Source organism: Marmota flaviventris, chromosome 13 (genome assembly GCF_047511675.1).
Source record: "Marmota flaviventris isolate mMarFla1 chromosome 13, mMarFla1.hap1, whole genome shotgun sequence".
Classification (NCBI taxonomy): domain Eukaryota; kingdom Metazoa; phylum Chordata; class Mammalia; order Rodentia; family Sciuridae; genus Marmota; species Marmota flaviventris.
The window spans coordinates 35216942-35239140 of record NC_092510.1 but is presented as its reverse complement, the minus strand read 5'-3'; the positions used below and the strand labels follow the sequence as shown (position 1 = coordinate 35239140).

General features: G+C 42.8%; 1 protein-coding gene and 1 long non-coding RNA gene across 9 annotated transcripts in view; one reads left to right on the top strand and one right to left on the bottom strand.

Moving 5' to 3' along the window:
* Pip5k1b (phosphatidylinositol-4-phosphate 5-kinase type 1 beta) overlaps positions 1 to 22199 on the top strand; it is a 333977-nt gene that overhangs the window by 292129 nt on the left and 19649 nt on the right. The window lies entirely within an intron of this gene.
* LOC114096599 (uncharacterized) lies at positions 7500 to 21799 on the bottom strand. Of its 5 annotated transcripts, XR_011704090.1 has the most exons (6): positions 21410 to 21799; positions 19231 to 19287; positions 15914 to 16082; positions 15555 to 15648; positions 9588 to 9886; positions 7500 to 7904 (listed from the first exon to the last, which is right to left on the bottom strand). It is a non-coding gene; the product is annotated as an uncharacterized lncRNA (long non-coding RNA). The 5 variants fall into 5 exon arrangements; XR_011704091.1 differs by lacking the exon at positions 15914 to 16082 and having other exon boundaries at positions 21410 to 21798; XR_003583455.2 differs by lacking the exons at positions 15555 to 15648; positions 15914 to 16082 and having other exon boundaries at positions 9588 to 9908; positions 21410 to 21798.

Sequence of the window (22199 nt, the reverse complement as noted above, 5' to 3'; positions counted from 1 at the left end):
TGTTGCTCACCATTCTGGAGGCTGAGAGTCCAAGATCAAGGCACCAACAGGTTCAGTGTCTAGTGCGGGCCTGGTTTCTTTTTCCAAGTTGGTGCCTTGTTGTTACATCATCCAGAAGGATGAACACTGTCTTCACATGGCATAAGGGTGTCTAGCTAATTCCCTCCAGCCCTTTTATAAAGCACTAATCCCATTTGTGAGGGCAAAGCCCTCATGGCCTAATTACCTTCTAAAAGTTCCACCTCTTAATTCTGTTACACTGTGAGTTGGGTTTCAAAATATGAATTCTGGGGAACACATTCAAATACAGCACTCTAGTAAAAACATACCACAATTATCTATTCTATCGCTAACCTGAGGACCACTCACATTATCAAGGGCGTTCTCCTGTCCTTAAAGTCAAGTGATAATAGACTATAGTTACATCTACTTCCACAGCAACACTTAGAATAGTGTTCAATTGAGTAATTGATTACTCTAGTTTAGCTGAGTTAGTACATAAAATTAATTATCACACCCCGCAAAACTAATAAAATATGAACGTAGAAAAAAGCTACCTGGGAGCTGGGGCTGTAGCTCAGTGGCAGAGCGCTTGCCTAGCATGTGTGAGGCAGTAGGTTCAATCTTCAGTAGCACCACATAAAAAGTAAATAAATAAAAAGTATTCTGTCCATCTACAACAACAACAACACAATTTTTTGGTAGTTATAGCTGAAAAGTATGCCTTTATTTTATTTTTTTTAATATTTATTTTTTAGTTTTCGGTGGACACAACATCTTTATTTTATTTTTATGTGGTGCTGAGGATCAAACCCAGTGCCTCACACATGCTAGGCAAGTGCTCTGCCACTGAGCTACAGCCCCAGCCTAACAACAAAATTCTTTAAAAAAGAGAAAAAAGTTATCTATGCAAAAATCATTTTTAATAACCTATCTGGAAGTTTCAAAAAGGTGTGCTTTACCAAAACAAGGGTTAATAAAGAAAGAGGAAATCATGAAATCCAGAAAGGAAGAGATCCAACCTAAGAGGGAGGTGAAGGGATCCAAGATGATAGTAACTATGAAAGAGGCCTAGAAATCTATCAGTCCAGAGTGGAGCAGTCTGGAAGGCTCTGTACACAACTTCTTCAAGAAAATGAAGTTATTCAAGATGTACACAACCAGAGAACATTTTAACTCTAGGAATCCTGGATTTGATAATCCTTCTCCTTGATACTTGCTCCTTGGTAGTCCACCAGCTGGTCCTCTTTACTGTTTACATAGCAGTTACTAAATGGCAAACCATGTACGAAGACTTGTAACATTCAATTCTCACTTTCTCTCTCTTGCAAAATATTTTATGGAAGCCAGGCAGAGTGGTACACTGTGGGAGGCCATCCTCCCACATGATTTGAGTTACCTCCCAGGCTGGGCGAGAGGCACTTAGACACATGTTGTGTCCAGAGCTTTCCCCACCCTTCTCAGGTCCGAGGGTTTGTCCGTGTGGAGGCGTGTCTGGTCACTACCCGGAAGACCCAATCATCACCCCTGACCTTGGGACACTGCCCCGCTTCATCTTTGGATGGGATTTTCCCCAGAATTTTTTGTTCCCCAATAAAAGTCCACTCAGTAGTGTGTTTTCTCTCTCTCTCTCTCTCTCTCTCTCTCTCTCTCTCTCTCTCTCTCTCTCTCTCTCTCTCTCTCTCGCCTCTTCAGTAAACCTCGATACTCTAATAGGTTGCTGGAGACTAGAGCTAGGAGAAGCCGTCCTGGATATGAAAAATTGTGCTCTATATGTGAAATAAGAATTGTAATGCATTTTGCTGTTGTGTATTTAAAAAAATAAAATCAATTTTTAAAAAAAGGTAATTAGAGCCTGTCTCTTTAATTCAAACTCCCTAAGGATTTCTCACGTACTGAACCTTCATTTATGAAGCCTGTGCTGGACAAGGGCTAAAATACACACCTCTAATCTCAGCTATTTAAGAGGCTGAAGCAGGAAGATTGCAAGTTCAAAGCCATCTTCAGCAACATAGCAAGACCCTGCCTCAAAATTTTAAAACAAATAAAAAAGCCTTGGTACATAACTCAATCCAGGGGCTGAGGTTGTGGCTCAGTGGTAGAGAACTCACCTAGCATGTGTGAGGCACTGAGTTCAATCCTCAGCACCACGTAAAAGTAAATAAAATAAAGGTATTTGTCCATCTATAACTAAAAAATATATATTTAAAAAATAGAATGAGATAGGACATTGGTTTTTCACAAATGCATTTATTTTTGTATTATGTGCAACTTGTGTTATGATTTGGATGTGAGGTGTTCCCCAAAAGCTCACGTGTGAGACAATGCAAGAAGGTTCAGAGGAGAAATGATTAGGTTGTAATAGTCTTAACCCAATCAGTGAATTAATCTCCTGATTGGGATTAACTGAGTGGTAACTGAAGTGGTAGGGTGTGGCTGGAGGAGGTGGGACTTGGGGTGTGGCTTTGGGGCATATATTTACATATATATGCTCTATTGTGCTCTCTTATGTGAGCTGCTTCCCTTTGCCACCCCCTTCTGCCATGATGTTCTGCCTCACCTCAATACCCAAGGAATGGAGTCAGCCTTTATGGACTAAGACCTCTGAAACCATGAGCCCTTAAATAAACTTTTCCTCCCTTACAATTGTTCTGGTTGGGTCCTTTTAGTCACAGCAAAAAAAAAAAAAAAAAAAAAACGACTAATACAATTTGTATAATGTGTTGTTGTTGTTGTTTGTTTGTTTGTTTGTTTTGGAGGTTGAGTAACAGGGATTGAACTCAGGAGCACTCATCCACTGAGCCACATCCCCAGCCCTATTTTGTATTTTATTTAAAAATAGGCCTAACCACTAAGTTGGTTAGGCCTCACTTTTGCTGAGGCTGACTTTGAACTCATGATCCTCCTGCCTCAGCCTCCAGAGCTACTGGCATTACAGGCATGCGCCACCACTTGTATAATGTTGAAATCAACAAAATAGAGACAATTATTATAAAATCCCTTTTCTATATTTGGAAGTTTTCCCTTTCTGATAATGACCCTGTTGTGGCACATTAGAAATAAATCACCAGGTCAGTCTTGAATCAAGACATGGAACTATTTGTCGGCGGGTCGAAAGGGCAGTAACCAAGTCACCTCTGCAAACTTCAACCCTTTGCAGAAGGTAGGGTACATTTTTATAGCTAAAAAAATATAAGCTACCAGTAAGTCAAAACCATAGCAACGTAGGAAGTGGGTCATTCTGACCCACTTCAGGGTACAGTACACTGCCCAAGAAAAATGGGAACTAAAAAAAGAACATCTTATAAATATATTGCTTAATAATACATTGTATAAGAATACCAGGAACTTTTTCAACTGCTATGTTTTGCCAAATAGGGTGTACTTAGCAGGAGGTAGGTTACATAGGCTGGGTTTTCTCATGGGAGAAGTATTTCTCATAGGAAATGGAGTCTCAGGGTAAAATGGAGGTTGTCTGGTTAAGGCACCTATAGTTTGGCCCATAACAACCTTTCGTTTTACCTTGGGGGGACTACTCCTGTGCTGTTTGATCAGGTTCTTTGAGGCTTTCAATCAAGACTCACCCATTGAGTCAAATTCAGGTGTGGGCACATGGCTGAAGACAGGCCAAGCCGTTTCTCTTGGGAATTTAAATATTGGTTGCTGTTTTGTTTGTTTGAACCCAGGATCTCACACATGCTAGGCAAATGTTCTACCATTGCACTTCACCCCCAGCCCAGGAATTTGAATCTCAGAAACCCTGGGCACTAGAGGCATTTATAAATGAGTCATCCAAGACAGCACCTTAAAAGGCCTCTCATGTGTTTCTGTAGCTGTTGGCCAATGTGTTTCCCTGGTTCCTATCCTGGTCAGCCTCCTGGTCTTTCAGTTTCTTTTATGTATCTTTCCACTAAATTCCTTGGGTTTTGTGGGGGAAGGTTGTCTGTTTTGCAGTACCAAGGACTGAAACAGGGGTGCCCTATCACTAAGTTACATCCCCAGCCCTTTTTTATTTTTTATTTTATTCTTTGAGATCTCAACCAGTTGTCCAGATTGGTCTCCAACTTGTGATCCTCCTGCCTCAACCTCTGAAGTAGCTGGGATTACAGGCATTCACCACCATGCCTGATCTCAACATTAAGTACACAAAGGAACCATTTGGAATGTTAAAAAAAGATACTGATGAACTGGGGTTGTGGCTCAGTGGTAAAGCACTTGCCTCACATGTGTGAGGCACTGGGTTCCATTTTCAGCACCTCCTATAAATAAATTAATAAAATAAAGGTCCATCAACAACTAAAAAAAAAAAAATTAAAGATACTGATGACTGGTCCTACTTCCAGAGATTGCTTTAATTGGTCAGATGTGTGAGTTGGGCATGAAAATTATTAAAAGTTCCCCCGGGTGATTCTAACACACAAAGTTTAGAAGCAGGAAGCCCTGGGTTCGATCCCCAGCACCAAAAAAAAAACCACTTAATGAGTCTGTAAACACATAGTATTTGACCTACATTATAGTGGCCTGTACAGTATATTTTACATTTTGAGAATTATTTTTCAAATTTAACAATTCATGAGTTTCATATGCCCCAAATCCTCCACATTTGTCTGTTGGAATATCCTACACACAGTAGGACACTATTTAACTGGGCCGAAGTGCACCTTACATGGCATTTCCCTGTACTTCACCCCCCAACTTCACCACCCTCTCACTCTCCCCACTGTCCCACAGTTCAGGGCTAATGACAGTTGCCGTTTATCATCCTGTTCCCACTGTGGGTTTTCTTACATCAGCACTAAGAAAAAAGTGAAATGACACTTGATGCTGTCTTCAGCAACAGCTGGAAAGAAAAAACCAAGTGGGCTGGGGATGTGGCTTAAGTGGTAGTGCGCTCGCCTGGCATGCGTGCGGCCAGGTTCGATCCTCAGCACCACATACAAACAAAGATGTTGTGTCCGCCGAAAACTGAAAAACAAATATTAAAAATTCTCTCTCTCTCTCTTTAAAAAAAAAGAAAAGAAAAGAAAAAGGCAAGAAGGCCAAGATTTTGGTAGGGCCTGCCACTCATTCCCAACACCTGCCTGAACCCCACAGCACTAGGGCATGTACCCTGGATTTAAACCCATCCATGTTTTCCCACCCCAAGCACCAATGCATCATAGCTCATAGAGCAAAGAGTTGAGAAATGAGAAACCCCAATTCAATTATCCTAATAGTTACATAGCTCTTCGCATCAAAATTATATAATACAGCAAGACAAAGGAAGCATTCAGTGGCACCCAAGGCCAGTTCCAGAATTTAGAAAATGCAGGAAGTTTGACAAGTTTGTATCCATTATAAGGGACTATGGGGCCTGGAGACAAACCAGACCTGTAAGGTACAAAAAATGCTTAACTTGGAGTTTTTTAGGAAAAAAAGAAAAAAAAATGAAGATTGCAATCTTAGGGGCAAGTTACTGGCCCTGCTCAGTCCTGCTGAGCAGGAGTCTACCTGATTCACCTTTTAAGCTTCTCAGGCATTGTTGCCTTTCTCCTCCAGCCTCTGGGTCTGTCCAGAAGTCCCCTCTGCCTGCTCCACTCTTCCTCTCTTTGCTGAGACAACTCTTCACCTATTGGGGCTCAAGGATCAGCCCCAAGGTCGAGATGAGGCCACTCCGGTCACTGTTAGGGGTTTGAGGAGGTCTCTCCAGGGCAGAGGAGACCTCTACTCAGAACTTCCAGCCTCTAGAACTTAAGGAATCATCACATTTTAGAAAGTCAAAGTCGAGAGCCGGATGCAGCATTGGTGTACTCCTGTAATCCCAGGAGGCTGGGGCAGGAGGATGGCAAGTTGGAGACTAGCCTTGGGAGCTTGGAATTTAATCCAAGGATGCTGAGTACATCCCAACTGTTCGGGAAGCAAGATCACATGTTCAAAGTCAGTCTGAACAGTTTAGCAGATTCTGTTTCAAAATTTAAAAAATAAATAAATAAAAGGGAACTAGGTATGTAGCTCACTGGCAGAGCGCCCCCCCCAACCCCATTCAATCTCCAATGCCAAAAAATAAATTAATTAAATTAAACTAAAAAGGGAAAGGTGAAGATAGACATTCTCAGAGCAGAATGTGAACCAGAGACCTGGGTCTCTGGCCCTTCTTCTAAAGGAAATTTGGTGAAAAGTGAGGATGTGAAGGTGTGTGAGCACAGCTCCAGCCTCATAAACCCAATTCTTTGATCCTGATTCACAGATCTTTTTTTTTTTTTAAGAGAGAGAGAGAGAGAATTTTTTAATATTTATTTTTTAGTTTTTTTGGCGGACACACATTTTTGTTTGTATGTGGTGCTGAGGATAGAACCCAAGCCGCACGCATGCCAGGCGAACGCCCTACCTCTTGAGCCACATCCCCAGCCCCTGATTCACAGAACTTTTTGGCAAAGATTCGGGTCCTCTCTAGGATTTTCAGATTGACATAGTATTCTCTATCTAAATAATGTTTGAAATGTGCCATGCTCAATTATAGGTTTCGGGGGGGGGGGGGGGTTGGTACTGGGGATTGAACCCAGGAGTACTCGATCACTGAAGCACATCCCCAGCCCTTTTTTATATTTTATTTAGAGACAGGGTCTCACTGAGTTGCTTAGCACCTTGCTAAATTGCTAAGGCTGGCTCCTGCCTCAGCTTCCCTAGTTGCTGGGATTACAGGCTTGTGCCAGCTCAATCATAGTTTTTTTAAAATACATCTCCTTTGTCTTTATCTAATCTAACAGCATTGTGTAGGCTAACAGTGCATGGACGCTTCAATCAAAATAAGGCAATTATGCCCGGCAAGGTGGCGCCCAGGGTGTGCCAGGTACTAACTCTGTTAAAGGGACCAGACCCAAGCAGGATGATGCCACCATTTGACCTACCAAAGGTGACAGAGGGAGACATACAGCTCTTAGCCAAGGAGCTCAGTGAATGTCATTGCTTAGGAATGAGGTGGAGGGGAAAACCAGGAAGGAAAAGGGGTGCTGGTGATTTTCACAAGCCTCATTTGGAAAGAGCAAAGGACAGGTGGAATAACATGACAACTAACTGACACAAGTTTGAGTCCCAGCTTGAGGACCTGGTAACTGGAGGATTTGGACAAGTGAATTAACTAACCTCTGAATGTTGTTCCATAAAATAGAGACAATAGGGTTGGGGTTGTGGCTCAGTGGTAGAGCACTTGCCTAGCATGTATGAGGCACTGGGTTCAATTCCCAGCACTGCATGCAAATAAATAAATAAAAATAAAGGCCGGGCACAGTGATGCACACCTGTAATCCCAGCTGCTCAAGAGGATGAGTCAGGAGGATCACGAGTTCAAAGCCAGCCTCAGCAAAAACGAGGTGCTTAGCAATTCAGTGAGACCCTATCTCTAAATAAAATACAAAATAGGGGTGGGATGTGACTCAGTGGTCGAGTGCCCCTGAGTTCAGTGCCTGGTACCAAAAATTAATTAATTAACTAATTAAATTAAATAAAGGTTCATCCATGACTAAAAAATAAATAAATATATTTACTTTAAGAAAATGGAGACAATAGTGTCCTCAGCATGACTATTAGCAGAAATACATTAGATGTCTGTCAAGCACTTTGCACCGTGCCTAGTGATGGCAGGCAGAGCAGACAGCATGTCTGGTCCTTATTCTCAGGTCTAGGATGTGAGACCAATGCTTCTCTGAGGTTCTGGCTCAGGGTCTCTCATGCAGTTGTTGTCAGCGGTGGGTCAGGGCTGCAAGAGGATCGGTCTCCTTGCTCATGGTTGTCGACAAGCCGCCTTTCCATTCCAGGTTTTGGCTGGATGCCTCAGCTCCTCACCTCATGTGCCTCGCCCTGGGTCCTCAACAAGGGACCAGCTTCTCCCAGAGTGAAGATAGCAGTAGAGGGACTGCAGTGCTCACCTGGTGAGGGAGAAAGAAGAGAGTTGGCATGCAGTGCTGCCCAAAGGGAAAGGAAGTAACACTCACCTAACTTGTGGAGACCGCCAGCTTCTAGTCCAGGAGATGGATCATGAAGTGTGAGGAGAAGCCTATCAGCTCCAGGGAACTGCACCTAACAGCATCTCAGTGACACCCCCACCAGCCTGCAGCGCCTGAAAGCACAGGCTAGATGTCTGTGTTTGGCCAAAGTGGTCCCAGGAGGGCCTCCCACTCCCTGCAGCCACAAGTGTGTGTAAACACGCTTCTCAAAACACCCCAAGACCCTCCATGAAGCCAGGTGTATAGCTGGTAACATTTGCTGATTGCTCTTTGGCACATGCTGTGTCACTCAGTCCTTAAGCACTCAGTCCTCAGGGTAGAGGGCATTAGTCTATTTTGCAGGTGAAGAAACTGAAATTCAGATTAAAAATAGACCAAGTTTGCAGGGATATGAACAGTTATGAAAATTATCTAAAATTTATAAATAGGACAAAAATATTGCTCTGGGCCTTTAATTCAGAATTACACTAGAACAGTGTTTCTCAATTAGAGGCAATTTGAAACCTCACCCCACCCCGCAAGGGACCTTTTGGCAATGTGGGGAAACTTTTTTGCCTGTCAATTTGTTTGTTTTTAATTTTTTGATTTGTTTTAATTAGTTATATATGAATATAGAATGCACTTTGATACATCATATATAATAATTTCTCATTCTTCTGATTATACATGATGTAGATCACACCTGTCATATAGTTATATATGTACATAGGGTAATAATGCCCAATGCATTCTACTATCCTTTCTACATTCTTTTTTTTAAATTTTTTAATTTGTTATAAATTGGGCTCTATATGTATAATATGAATTGTAATGCATTCTGTTGTCTGGGAAGCTAATACTGCTGCCATCTAGTGGAGACAGGCCAGTGATTCCGCTAAACATTTCAGGATGTATGGGACAACCACCACAGCAGAGAAGCACCCAGGCCAAACATCAATAGTACCACTACTGAGAAACCCTGCTCAGGAACAACATGGCAAGGCTTGACTTATTGTTTGCTATTAATTAGCTCTCAAGAATGACAACTTGGGACTGGGGCTGCAGCTCAGTGGCAGAGCACTTTGCCTAGCATGTGTGAGGCACTAGGTTTGATCCTTAGACCACATAAAAATAAACAAATAAAATAAAGGCATTCTATCCATCTACAATTACAAAGAAATTTTTATTTATTTGGATGTAGTATACTTTATTTAATGAATCGTCTAAATGTTAGCCATTTAGATTCTTTTAAATTTTTTGCAACTTTAAATTATTTAAGCAAATAATGATAAATCTGGGCATAAATATAAGATCACTTCCTTTTTTTTTGCTAAGAAATTCAGATTTTACATTTTATCCTGCAAATTATGAGGAACACTGAATGGCTTTAGAAAGCAACTTGATTTAAATGGCTTATAAGAAGGCCAGTGTCATTTCCTGATAAGTACAAGCCACCTCTTATAGAGAGAGAAAATAGAGCATGATCAGAATGATTTAATTCTAGATCAATACAATAGCTTGTTCAGTGCAATTGAAATATAACATATATTATTACATAAATGATCAGGAAATAATATCAGTAAACAATGTCCTCTTGTTTAAATTTTCAAAAATATTCTTACAGACCTATTTCCCTTGCTGGATGAGCAGGGTAGGGAATGGACTTGGTGTTCCATAGTTTGTATGCCTGGAATATAAACTCTGTTTTCTCTTATGTGAACTCTCAGATCCAGAGAAGAGTTGAAGATGTTCACCGGATTTCAATCCTGAAGCAGAGGCTGAAAGGTCCTGTCTCGTTATTGAAGAGTTAATTCCGGGCAATCCTCCAGGAGCAACACAATACATAGATAAACACAGGCAGAGGAATCCCACGTCGGTGATTTGCAGCAGTGATGTGTGGCAAAGTATTTATGATTTTCCTGTAACTGAGTAGGACACATGAAAGGACTTTGCAAGATGGAGAAAAAGTATTAGATTCAAATGAGAAATAATTATATAACACCAGCTAAGTTTCTGCTGGAAGGATTATTATGAGGCTCCAAATAACCAGAATGCCTGAGACTTTAATGTTTACAATGTATTAAGAAAAATAGGAGATAGTAGAAAGAATCAGACATTATTTTCCAATGTTCGTATATGAATACACAACCAGTATAATTCCACATCATGTACAACCACAAGAATTGAAAATTATACTCCATGTATGTTTAATATGTCAAAATACACTCTACTGTTATATACAATTAAAAATAACAAAAAACATTTAAAAAAAATTTTTTTAAGTAGAAGGAAGTATCAACCTGTAGGTTAGAACTGAAGGATTCACCATCCCATAAGATGATGCCAATGTTTTCTTTTAGCTTCTCCAATTGCCGCAGTCTGGCTGGGCACAAATTAACCGAGCCGCCACACAGCCTTCTAGGTTCAAAACAGGAACTCCTTTATTCTCCGCACTCCCGCGAACCACGTATGCAGCCTTCTCTCGGGTCACACCACACACCAACCGGAAACCCCTCTCCCTGCATTTCCCCAACCAATGGGAACTCTCCGTGAATTCCTGCAAGAACTCTAAAGTAGCAAGCCCAGGCGGACAGCAGGGGTCTAATATATACAGCTTAACATAACCATTATCATCTCAATGGCTTGCTGGCATCACCTCTCAACCACTCCATTCTGGCAAAAATGCCATGCGTCATTCGGACTCGGCTATGGCTCTCAGCATCTCCCCCCTTCTGTTTAATTAAACACCAAGTATGTGGCTAAGATCACTTCCTTGAGATGAGTGGATTCTAAGGTTATGTCCCTCTGCTGTGGAAGCCATTCCCCTCTTGTCCACATGAACCATTACAAGAAGCCTTCAGTTTCCTCCCAGATCAAATAGGTGCTGTCACTACTGTGTCCCTGTGCTCAGCTGCCTCCTTGTTAGAAGGTGCCTTCTTCTCTTCAAAGATACCATCAGCATCAATTCAGTAGGTAAGGGATCTTCAGGCCTTATCAGAATTTTGGAGTCCTTGGGGACCTATGTTTTCTCATCCTTAAGATGACACAAGGGTCACATTCTTGTCACTCTGAGATGAAATTCCCAAAAAGATCTGCTAGACATTTACCAGAGAATGAGTGTGGGTGTCGTGCCCGTGGCAGTTTCCATCCAGATACAGTAGGGTCCCCATCTCTATGTCAAAATTTTTTAAAAAGACAACTTGTACCAACAATAATAAATGCTGGAGAGGATGTGGGGAAAAAAGGACCACTTTTATACTGTTTATGGAAATGTAAATAGAGTACAACCACCGTGGAAATCAGCATGGAGGTTCCACAAAAGAGTGGGCATGGAACCACCATATGACCCAGCTATACCACTCCTCAGTATTTATCCTGAAGAATTAAAGTCATTCTACAGTGATACATATATACCCCTGTTGATGGTTGAATAATTCACAAGAGTCAAACTATGGAAACAGCCTAGGTATCCATTACGGATGAATGGATAAAGAAGATGTGATATATATATACACACAATGGAGATTTTTGTTTGTTTGTATTGTATTTTATTTTGGTACCAGGGATTGGACCCAGGGGTGCTTAACCACTGAGCCACATCCCCAGCCCTTTTTTATATTTTACTTAGAGACAGGGTCTCGCTGAATTGCTTAAGGACTCACTGAATTGCTGAGGCTGGCTTTGAACTCGCAATCCTCCCACCTCAGCCTTCTGAGCTGCTGGGATTATAAATGTGCACCACCTCACCTGGCACAATAGAGTTTTATTCAGCCATAGACACCAAGTTGCCCAGACTGGCCTTGAACTTGGGATCCTCTGCCTCAATCTTCTGAGTCACTGGGATTTCAGGCGTGTGCCACTATGCCTAGCATATGGTGTCTTGTTTTAGCAGTCCAAGCAAAATAATACAAGAGGGAACCATCGGGAAGACAAAATTATTTAAATGAGGGTAGAAGAAATTGATATATCTAGTCAGTGATAAAAAGAATTCTGGAGTAAGATGGCTAAATTAGATTCCTTAATCAACACTATAGTGGTATTTCAGATATATCACATGCTTTTTTCCTCTTGTCCCCTCAAATCTTCTCAAAAAATTTTTTTTTGTAAAAGAGAGAAAATTCTGCCAAATGTTCTCTTAATTCTGTCACAGCAAGAATCAAAGGACCCAAGGGACCCTGAAGGGAGCCATTCTCAGTAAATAAATCCAAACCTTCTTTTCTCTGGCCACTGATCATTTCAATGATTAGCCTATTATTTAAATTATTTACAGGTTTCACATTTTCAAAACATTTCAGAAGTATTGATTGATTAACTTGCTGAATATATTATGAACTCAATCTATATTAAGCTCAAGGTAATGTATTAAATGCCATTCCAGAGTTTGGATTCAGGCAGTGGAGCCATAATCAGTCTCCTGGGACATACTCCTATTTCTCATCCCTCAGTACAGAAAACTTTGCCCTTGGCAAATGTTGGAGAAGAACACATGGGCAATCTCTCCTATCAGTGAGTCCAAGTAAATACAGTGGGCTGGTCACTACCCGGCAGGAAAAATCAGAGCACTGAGTCGAATCTCACAGCTAAGCAAAAATGAGGGAGAATTTAGAGACTTAGGGTTTTGTTCTCTCAGGTGAACTGGAATAGCTTTCCCTTTTAGGGTGCCCTAGAAGATTCTCTAGCCCTCTTCATCATGTAATATGCCCTGCCTCTGAACTGGCTTCTGAGTTTGAATGCTCTTGTCATTTCCAAATATTCATGTTGAAATGTGAACCTCTAATATAGGAGTATAGGGAGATGTGGCCTTTTGGAAGGTGCTTAGGTTTTGAAGGTGCTGACGTTGTAAATGGATTAATAAAAATAGCTTGTGGGGTGGTTCGCTCTCTTCTGCCTTTCTGCCATGTGAGGAACAGCACTCTTCCCCTCCAAAGGATTCAGTATTTAAGGCGCCATTTTGGAAACAGACCAGGCCACCAGGCCTCACCAGACACCAAACTTGCCAGTGACTTGATCTTGGACTTCTGGCTTCTAGCATTGTGAGACATAAAGTTTTGCTCTTAATAAGTTACCCAGGCTCAGGTATTATGTTATAGCAACATAAAATAGACACTGGCCACCCCATTAGCGAAAGTGATTACTCCAAGGAGTGGACCACATTCCAGTCAGAGCTCTTCCTGGGACTAGACACTTAACTAGAGAGATTTAACTAAGACTGTAGGGGAAGAACACTGGGTCAGAAAGCATGGGTTCTAGTTCCACTTTAATCAATGGGCATGTCAAACTCTCTGGACCTTAATTTCTGCATCTGACAAATCTAAAAGGATTATATTAGTACTTGCTACAAACTCACCTATGCACACAGCCTTTCCTTTAACACAAGAAAACTATACTTCTTTAAAAAACCCTTGGGAGCCAGGCATCGTAGTGCATACCTGTAATCCCAGCCACTTAGGAGGCTGAGGCAGGAGGATCATGAGTTCAAAGCCAGCCTTAGCAAAAGTGAGCCACTAAGCAACTCAGTGAGACTCTGTCTCTAAATAAAATACAAAATAGGGCTGGAGATGTGGCTCAGTGGTCAAGTACCCCTGAGTTCAATCCCAAGTACCAAAAAAATTTTTTTAAACCTCAGGTTTTTTTATCCAACAAGAGGAAGATAGGAAGCTTTCTATGGGAAATCAGAAGAAATGCTACCCCAAGGCAGGTGACACCTCCTCACCAGTGCCATCAGCACCTGTGCTGCTCTTGTCTCCCAACCACACTCAAGACCCTTTGGGCAGAAGGTTCCTCTGGCCATTATCTGAGTCCTTGAGGTTTGGGAGGGTTTTGTTTATTTTTTGGGTTTTTTTTTTGGTACTGGGGATCTAACCCAGGGACAATTTACCACTGAGCTACATCCCCAGTGCCCCTTTTTTGAGACAGGGTCTAAGTTGCTAAGGGTCTTACTAAGTTGCTGAAGCTGGTCTTGAACTTGAGATCCTCCTGTCTTAGACTCCCTAGTCACTGGGATTACAGGTGTATACCATTATATCCAACTTTTAACTCCCCCCTCCTTTGGCACTTAAATCCAGGGTCGCTTAACCACTAAGCCACATCCCAGTCCTTCATTTTTATTTATTTTTTTATATTTTCATACAGGGCCTCACTCTTAGGGCCTTGCTATGTTGCTGAGGTTGATCTCAAACATGCAATCCTCCTGCTTCATCCGCCCAAGTTACTGGGATTACAGGCATGTGCCACTTCACCTGGCTGACTCCTTGAGTACTGATGTGTTCTCAATGCAAAGAACTACAGTGACAACCCCAGACATTGTGCAGACCAGATAGACTCCCTTTCAAACATGTGTAGGAGTAAGAACAGCTGCCATTTCTCCCTTCCTTATCTAATCAAAACTCAGCCAGATAGTCCCAGGCCATAAGTGACACATCATTTAAGAGAAACTATTAGGCCACTGGTGATCTTAGAATATAAATTCCTCAAGAGCAAGGATTTTTATTTTGTTCATGAGCCTATCTTCAGTATTAGAATTGTGCATTGGTATACAGTAAATGCTTGTTAAGGGAATGAACACTGTCAGAAAATTGAAATGAAATGGTGAAATGGTGCACACCCATAATCCCAGCTAGTTGGTAGGCTGAGGCAGGAGCATCACAAATTTAGAGCCATCCTCAGCAACTTAGCGAGAACTTGTCTCAGAATAAAAATAAAAAGCACTTGGAATGTGGCTCATTAGAAGAGCACCCTGGGTTCAATTCCCAGTAGCGTGCATGCACACGCACACATACACACACACACACACACATACACAAAAAAAAAGAACAAAAAAAAAAAATGCATACAGTTAAAGCAGAGGGGACTTCCTTATGCCAGCTCAGGTCACTTACTAGTTTTTGGAAATCTACCTTGGTATTTTGTTTGTTTGCTTGCTTGTTTGTTTTGGACACTGGAAATAAACATAAGAGCACTCTGCCACAGAGCTATATTCCTAGCCCTTTTTTTTGAAACAGAGTCTCACATAATTGCCCGGGCTGGCCTTGAACTTTCGATTCTCCCGCTTCAGCCTCACAAATCACTGGAATTACAAGTATACATCACCATGTTCAGCAAAACCTGGCTTGTTTTAAAGTTTGATTATGTGGTTCCTAGTAAAGGTAAATCCATTCTGGTTAGGCCTGGTCTGTTGAGGCCTAGTGTAGGAATTTATCCCAAGAAAGTGGCCTCCCAAAAACTCCATTTAACAGAAATCACAGAGCCCTCTGTGTGGAGAAAGGAAAAAGAAAAAACTCTTCCAGAAAGTCCTGCTACAAGGCTAATACAGTTACCCAAATGAGAGAAAACAGCCTAGGACTGGACTCCAAGACAGAGAAATTGGGCCAATTCAGCATATGTTTTTGGTTTGGTTTGGTTTAGTTGTCAATGGACCTTTATTTTATTTATTTATATGTGGTGCTGAGAATTGAATTGCTAGGCAATTGCTCTACCACTGAGCTACAACCCCAGCCCTCAACATATGTTTTGAAGCAGAATTAATGCAGGAGTCATTGATGAGTTGGGTGTGGGGAGCAAGGGAAAAGAATAGAAAGGGAGCAAGGCGCTCACCTGTAATCCCAGCAGCTCAGGAGGCTGATTCAGGGGTTGGTTCAAAGTCAGCCTCAGCAACAGTGAGGTGCTAAGCAACTCAGTGAGACCTTGTCTGTAAATAAAATACAAAATACGGCTGGGAATATGGCTCAGCGGTCGAGAGCCCCTGAGTTCAATCCCTAGTACCAAAAAATAAAAATAAAATAAAATAGAAAAGGAGACACCCAAGTTACTAGCAAGAATCATTTGGTGTATGACGATGCTATTTTTCTTAGTTGGCATAAACTGGAGAAATCTCAGATTTGGGGGTAATAAGATTTTTTAAATTCATTCTTTGGGTCTTTAAAGGTTTGAGATTCCAGGTAAAATGCAAATACCTTAAGAAAGAAGTTACTCTGAAAACTATGATTGATCAGTATCAGTTAGTTCCACACTGTTCCTTGGCAGTGAGCCACAAAACAAAGTCACCAGAAGAAGTAAGAGGTCAATAAAGAAGTATATCAGTCATTCTTTCATTTGTTTTCATTCATCAGTTGAGTGTCTATTCTGTGTTGGAGATATTAGAAAAATAAGTCAGCTAACAACTTAATTGCAGGCTCTGGAAACATAAGAAGATGCCTAAGACACACTGTAGGGACATAGAAGTTTGGTTTCATGAAGGGATTCTGCAGGAGGTGACGTCTGACATCTGAGTTGAGACCTAGAGGAGGAATGAACTTCAGCACCTTCCTATCTCCTCTGTTCACCCACAAAAAGTATTCACATTTTCCAAAAGTATTCCTTTGCAACATATACCCTAATTAAACTTTCTTTTTAAAATCTATCAGTAATAGCTAACATATATTGTACAGTTAATAAGAACCAGTCCCTATTCAAAGAACTTTACAAGGATTAACTCATTTTATCCCCACAACTCTATACATGTGGAAACTTTTATAAACTCCATTTTACAGACAAGACACAGAGAGGTTTTTTCCTAACTGATGTGACCTATACGTGCAGACCAGCAGTTTCGAAGCCTGCAGCACATCCAGTTCCCCGCAAGGCCGCAGTTCCCAACTGCCTCCCTTACAGAATTTCTGCAGCGGCCGGTCCCCAGGCTGAAGTCTCCCTGAGGTCAGGGTCCTTGGTTATACATTCAAGATGCTGCCCAAGGGGTAAGGTCCGCGCTTTGTTAAATACAAGATAGTACAATGCTGGGAAGTTCTTCCTGAGGTCTCCCTCTGCCTGCTTCCCCACTAAAGAATGGACCTGAGCGCGGGAGCCCAACCCCGGCGCCTGCGGCCCACGGCCACCAGGTGTCGCCGCCGCGTTCCCGCGCGGGAGGGTGGAGCGGGCGGCAGAGCGGAGCAGCATGTGGACGTTCGGGCGCCGCGCGGCCGCCGGCCTCCTGCCCCGGTCGGCGTCCTCCGGCCCGGTCCAGGCCCACACCGGGACCCCGCGCCCGGAGGAGCTAGCCCGTTTTTGCAGGCGCCGTGGACTGTGCGTGGGGACCGCCGCGGCCTGTGCGCCCCGCGGAGCCGTGAGTATTCGTGCCCCGCAGCTGCCCGGGCCATACGCCGGCGGGGGGAGGCGCTGCGCACGCAGGACGCTCGGAGGCGCGCTGGGGCATGCGCACACACTGGCGGACGTGCTGGGCGGTGAGGCCGGCGGGCAGGGGCCTTGCGACCTCCTTTCCAGGACGGGGTACATTTCCACTGGCTTCTGGAAAGCTCCATACTTTGTCCTGCCATGCGACTGCGAGCGAACGGCCCTGGCAAAGTCTGGGCAAATGGCCGGGCCGTTTGGAGGGAGCTGTGGCTATCTCGAAGCTTGTCTCTTGCCTTCGTGAGAATTGAAGTATAACATTAATATATGCAATATTATATAATGCTCTTATGTGTATTATTGATGTGGAATATATAGAGAAATATACACATAAATTTGGGGGAGGGGAGGAAGGGGATACTGAGGATTGAACTCAGGAACACTCGACCACTGAGCCACATCCCCAGCCCTGTTTTGTATTTTATTTAGAGACAGTGTCTCACTCAGTTGCTTAGTGCCTTGCTTTTGCTGAGACTGGCTTTGAACTCATGATCCTCTGGCCACATACTCTTTTCAAGCCTGGATTTTGTGAATGAAACCCTTCCTTCCAGCAGGTGAAACTGTTAGACCTGCCAGGGAGCTGGAGTCCAGCTTTTGGAAAACGACCCCGATCTGGATTCCAAATTCTGGCTCTTGGATTCTGTAGACCTGGGTGACCTCGGGCTTCTCCCAACCTCTCTGAGCCTCTCTTGAACTTCGTGTTCTGTACAGAGGAGATAAAGGGTGATATCCGTTTTGCCTGCCTAAGTGACTGCTATATTGTACTAGCATGTAAAACTTCAGTGCTTCAGGATGCAAACAAGTATGTGATTCAGGCACTCCATAATTTGAAAGTAAGAAGCCCAAAGAATGGCTGTGGAGCCAAGAAAAACTACCCCTGGTCTGGGAAAGCCGGTGGTCCCCAGGATTCAAGGTAATGGTGGAGGGCATTCTAGGATAGGGAGCCACACGGGCAAAGGCCTGGTGGCCGACTTGGATCAGTTGTGAGTGGCTGGTACAACTCTGTATTGCAGGAGACAAAGGAGGTCCAACCCCACTTGTAAGTGGTGGCCAGGGTTTGGATTTAAGCGTAAGTTGCCCACCGACACTTGTTATGTAGCCCACACAGTGTTTGAAGAAACTTTAGGATTGGTTGCCACCATTGCAAAAACTGGGACCTAGAAAATAGATTTCCCAGTTTCTTTGGGAAAATAAGCAGGTGTGACCACGAGGGTCCCCAGATCCCCTCTATCACTCATTCCTTTGTTGCACTCACCTTCTGTGCACCCTTGGCCACTATAGTTTGTGGCAGTTTTTAACTTAGGAGAGTGACAAGGGGTGATACCCAGTAGCTGTACAGGCAATTGACTGGGGAGCACACTCTGCATTGTGCTGGCACCCAGGTGGTGTACACTGGGCTTAGGGGTCATTTGGCGATGCCTAGGTGATTGGCATCCTTGGTCACTCACTGGACCTCTTTTTTTCAATCATAAATTAATTACAGTTGTTTTAACCTGTTCATTCCAGTTCCTTTGCACATCTTGAGTACTTGTGCAATTGGAGAATGGTGTGGCAACTGAGACCACCATCCTTTTTAAAGCCTTGAGAGTCCTTGGTTTGGTCTATAAGAGCCCTTGGACTCTGAACTTCATCAGGACCTGAATTCATGTGGAGGCCTTTCCCCATCCTTCTTTCTTATTTATTTATTTATTTACTTTTGGTACCAGGAATTGAACTCAGGGGCACTTGACCACTGAGCCACATCCCCAGCCCTATTTTGTGTTTTATTTAGAGACAGTGTCTCACTGAGTTGCTGAGCGCCTCACTGTTGCTCAGGCTGGCTTCGAACCCATGATCCTCTATCTCTGCCTCCTGCGCCACTGGGATTAAAAGCATGAGCCACCGCGCCTGGCCCATCCTTCTTTCTTTATCCCCTATTTCTACTTCTAGAGCAGCTGTGCAACAGAAATAGCCAATACATAATTTAGAATTTTCTGATTGCTATATTGAAGAGTAAAGAGAAACATGAAATTAATTTTAGTAATATGTTTATTTAATCTAATACATCCTAATATTATCATTTCAACATGTGATCATTATTTTTAGAATGATTAATAATATATCTTACCTTCTTTTTCCACACTCACACACTTCCAGCACATCCCAATTCAGATGTTAAATTTCCCTGGAAATATTTGAGCTATATTTAGAGTTTATAAAAATCACGTTTGGGGGCTGGGCATATAGTTCAGTGGCAGAATGTGTCCAGTATGCCTGAGGCCCTGAGTTCTGTCCCCAGCACCACAAAAAGAGGGAAAAAATCACAATTGAAAACAATGGTTCACATATTCAGGTCATTTCAAACATACTTAAATTTTCTTAAATAACTTTTTATGATTTTTTTTTTTTTTTTGTACCAGGGATTGAACTCAGTGGCACTCAACCACTGAGCCACATCCCCAGCCTTATTTTGTATTTTATTCAGAATAGGTCTCACTGAGTTTCTTAGCACCTCACCATTGCTGAGGCTGGTTTTGAACTCCCACAATTCTTCTGTCTCAGCCTCCTGAGCCGCTGGGATTACAGGCCTATGCCATTGCACCCAACCTAATCATTTTAAATTAATTTAAATGAAGCATAAACTCTAGCTCCTCAGTCTTGCTGCTCACATTTCTAGTACACAGCAGTCACTGTGGCTGGTGGCCACCACACTGGGCAACTCTGGGTACAGTATGTACTATGTCTTGATTGTCAGCTTGCACATAGGAACCCAGAATCTACAGGAATGGCTTTGAAGAGTGCCGCTCTACAGCCCCCATCCCCAGATGGCTGGCAAGGGCTCTGGTTTTGCTGGCAGCCTCTGTTCCTGAAGGAAAGGAAGCTAGGGCCAACATCTTTAACCTTTCACCTTAATGCTGGAGACAGATTTGTGCAGGAGGTAACCTAAGGTTTTGTTTTGTTTTAAACACCCTCCTCTTTTTTTAAAATATTTTTTTAGTTGTCAATGGATCTTTTATTTTATTTATCTATATGCGGTGCTAAGGATTGAACCCAGGGCCTCACACATGCCAGGCAAGTGTTCTACCACTGAGCCGCAACTCCAGCCCTAACCTAAGGTCTTTGCCTCTTCAGTCTTCATAATCTCTTGCTACAGCCACTTCAGCATCCCTGGAATGGCCTTGAGACATCCACCCATTTTCCTAAAGGGACAAAACCATCCCCTATGACTCCATTACCATTAGGTTTTAAGCCTAACAAGCAGGCTATGCTCTAATTCACATTAAATTCCTTTTTGTTGTCTTTCAGAGACATTATACATGAGTTTATACCCACAAAAGGAATATAAAATATCCATATTGCTGGAGGAGGTGGCACTCTCCTGTTATCCCAGTGACTTAGGAGGCTAAGACAGGAAGATCACAAGTTTGAGGCCAGACTCTGCACCTTAGCCAGACCCTCAGGAACTTAGTGAGACCCTGTCTCAAAATAAAAAATAAAGGGGCTGGGGTTGTAGCTCAATGGTGGATGGAGCATTTGCCTTCTACATGTGAGGCACCGAGTTCAATCCTCAGCACCACATAAAAATAAATAAATAAAATAAAGGTATTGTGTTCACTACAACTAAAAAATATATATTTAAAAAATATATAAAAATAAAAAGAGCTGGGGATGTAACTCAGTGATAAAACACCCCTAGGTTCAATCTCTAGTACCCAAACAAACAAATAAACAAAAAAACCCACAACAAAACAAAAAGCAACTCTGTTGCTTACAGATAAAATAATAAATGCTAGGGTCTGAATGCTGTGTTCCCCCAAAATTCATATGTTGAAACCTAATCACCAGGGTGACAGCAGGAGATGGGCCTTTGGCAGGTAATGCAGATAATGAGCTCATGAGAATAGAGCTCTCAGAATTGATGAGTGCCCCTGTGGAATGGCCCAAGGAGCTCATTGGTCCTTTCCACCAAGTGAGGACACACTGAAAGGTTGCCATCTATGAACCAGAAAATGGGCCCCTACTAGACACCAGATCTAACAGTGCCTGATCTTGGATTTCCAGCCTCTAGAACTGTTAAGAGGAATTCCTCTTGTTTATAAGCCACACCGTTTATGGCATTTTGTTATAGCAACACAAAGGGACTAAGACAGTAGATACCCAAGTCACCTATGTCAGATTGAGAGAATTTGTTTATTCCTCAGAAGGCCTGTGCTGGGCCTCAGAAGGCACTGCCGTGCCCTCCCCTGGAGGAACCTGCTATCCTGGGTTCTGTTCATTATACCTCCCCCCTTTCCTGGGAGTCTTACCTCTGATGTGTTTCTCCTTAAATATCTGTTGTTGACATAAAGACATTCTGCTGTGACTCGCCCTTTCTGTTTAACAATGGTTTTGAGTATCATCGACAACTGATGCCCACAGCCATCCTTTACTTGTTTTCCCTGCTGAAGACTATCCTATTGGGTGAATAGATCACACCTCATCTGGGCTCCTTTTGGTGGCATTCATCAGATTGCAGAGTTCTGCCGCTGTCGTGCTGCTTCATGTTTCTCTGCATGGATAGTTGTTCCCTTCCTTCCAGTAAATTTCTCAGGATGGAATTATTGGACAAAGGGCTAGCCCAGGATCAACAAGTTTGGTCTCCAAAGTGTTTATTCCCCTTTGTTTTCCCCCAGCAAGGGAGGAGTACTGACTGATTCACTCTTCAAGTGTTGTGGTTAGATAGGGCCCAGAATGACTGGGCAGCAGGATAAAGGCTGGCCTCCCTTCTGGCCTACCCAGGGTAGGTGATAACTGGGTCATGTGGGTCCTGAGCCTGAGACATGAAACCTAGAAACTCACTAGTATTTCCTAGATGCATCCCATGAGAACACAGATCCATTAGACCATGGAGACTCAGCAAACCCACAGCACAGTTGGCTTCAGGGAGACCTGGAAGTAGAAGGGTTGGCTGCTGGGTGGCTTCAGCAGGAAGCCTGTGAATTCTATCTGCTACTCTCAGGTTGGAGTTTGCCTCTTTCACCTCCAGGTCTCCACCCTTTGGTTGACACCTTTCAAAACACATCTACTGAACACCCTGAGGCCCTGTATTTGAGATAT